Raw genomic sequence first — 2291 nt, 5'->3', positions numbered from 1 at the left:
TAATGATCTGGCAGGACCAACATATAATCAAGTGTTATTTACATGAACTTGTACTTTTTCCAGATAAAGAGAAAATCACACCTTTAAAGTTTGCCCTTCTCCTTCACTTAGCAACGACAAATTGTTTTTTCATTCTGGGCTTTATGAATGCCAAGTTTGTCGCTGTCCACTTCATTATGACAAATTGAATTTTGATTTTTTTTCTTTGCTCTATTATAAAATTTCACTGCAAGTTACTTTTCTTCAGATCTTGCATTTCCTTTTACTTATTAGATTTTAAAAGGATGACTTGTTCTGTTCTAGAGAAGTTTAACTTGTATCCATTCTGAATGTTGTGCCCTCTTTTCGCTGGTGATAACTGTGAAGTCTCGTGTCATTTCTTAAACTGAATTCAGCTTTATCTATTTCTTTTCAGATTGCTTTATTAGACATCTCTTCACTTGTAGTTAAACAGCATCACAGAGCTCTGAAACAGAATGAGCAAGGATTGGCCCTATGAGGTGATCTTGAAGGCCGTCTTCCCTTTGCTGAGTGGTTCAGACCTTGCAGCATGTATGTGTGTCTGCTGCCAATGGCGAGACATAGGCAAAGATGAGTACTTTTGGAAGGGTCTGTGTGCAGAAAGATGGCCATCCATCTGCAAGAAGTCCTCACCTCCACCCTTCGGTTACCATAAACTCTATCTCACTTTCTGCAAACGTCAGCAGCGGCGACCGCTCCTACCGCCGAGGCTCTCCTTTGCTGACCTGGAATTCTATATTGATGTCTGGTCTGATGAGAAGGTCGTATTCTTGGATGTGGTCCCTGGCCCCATCCTGCAAGCTGGCATCAAGAATCCACCTCCTGGCATTTCCGACGTCCTTAGGCTCCGTTTGGAAGGCCCAGGATACAAGATGATGATGGCCATTAACCCATGGTGTTCCCCATGGTTCAAAGCGAGAGCATCCACGTCTCTGTTCTTGTTTCTCGCAAAGATACAAACAAGCTTGCTCGTATAATCAACAAGTCAAGTTTTGATTATGTGGACGGGATGGGGAGGGCATTTGTCTACGACTATCTGGAGTTCTCACCCTTGCATCCGTTTATATCAGGTATCAGGGCTTGGCTCTCTCTGCTATTGATGGAAGATGGTGATGGTGGTAACCTTGTCTTTGGCATTGAAATGGATTTCTTTGATGCTGCCAACTCTGAGGATGAGGTTTTGTGGCTTTTAGACATGCTGGATTGGAAATGATGGTGTTGATGTCTCAGATCATCAAGTTTAGACAGCTCTTGTGAGGAATCAGTAAACTCAAGAATGACCATAAAATAGCAAAGCTCAGTTGAAATGGTCTGTCCAGTTGAAATTGGTGAATTCAGACCTGGTCTGTGCCTAGGTTGTTAAGTGGCATCTTCTGGATCCATACAAATGGCTCATGATAATTATCTGTTCTGGAATAGACCGAATCGTGTTTTAGTCTGATCGTGGCTTATTGGACGTAGTATTGGCCAAAGCATGAGCAAAAGCTATGGCTGGTACCAACTTCGTGTAATGAAACAAAGATGTTCTTCACAGACACAACCCAAGGGTTCATGTACAAGAGTCACTTCACACAACCCAAATATGGGTTTAAACCAGTCACAAATATCGGTATAGGCTATATTTTGGCGAGGCTATTTCTTGCAATATGATAAGTTTGGTAATAAATCTTGAAAAAATATCGGGAAATTCTTGAGGCTTAAAAATATATATATATAGAAAAATAACAAAAATAAGTAAAATATCATTTTTAGATAATAAAATAAGTATATAATGAAATAAATAAGTAAAAAATGCAAAATAAAGAAGAAAAATAATTTTAAGTTATAGAAAATAAATAAATATGATAACAATAATTGATAATATCGTGATATTATCAAATTGACAATATTTTTAAAATATCATGATATTGCTGAAGATATTTTCAAAATATGTCCGATATCTGTAAGTATGGTTTAAACACAAAAAGCTACTAAAGGCTAAGAAAATAAGGAACAAGGGGTCTCATATTTATACGCAACAAGAGAGAGAGAGAGAGAGAGAGAGAGGTTCAATGTAGCCGTTGGGGAGCTCCCTAGCCAAGGACTAAAAAACCCTTGGTTATGATACAAAAGACCTAAATAAAATAAAAAAGAAAAGAAAAACAAAAAACTGTTCTTCCCTTAATGGGTATATTCTATTACAAGACAAAAGATTAAAATACCCTTAAAGGGTATTATGTATTACAATTAAAAATGAGTATGTATATGTAATCTATGTCACATAGCTGTGA

The 2291-nt window shown here is 37.6% G+C and overlaps 1 pseudogene across 1 annotated transcript; it reads left to right on the top strand.

The window, feature by feature from the left end:
• Nucleotides 1–476: 476 nt before the first annotated feature.
• LOC149813185 (F-box protein At5g39250 pseudogene) lies at nt 477–1687 on the top strand (annotated as a pseudogene). Its single transcript, XR_016428217.1, has one exon. The product of XR_016428217.1 is annotated as an F-box protein At5g39250 pseudogene (transcript).
• Nucleotides 1688–2291: the final 604 nt, after the last annotated feature.

Source organism: Nuphar pumila, chromosome 16 (assembly GCF_984573655.1).
Source record: "Nuphar pumila chromosome 16, dmNupPumi1.hap1.1, whole genome shotgun sequence".
Lineage (NCBI taxonomy): Eukaryota > Viridiplantae > Streptophyta > Magnoliopsida > Nymphaeales > Nymphaeaceae > Nuphar > Nuphar pumila.
The sequence above is the reverse complement of the archived record's forward strand: the minus strand, read 5'-3'. Positions and strand labels throughout refer to the sequence as shown.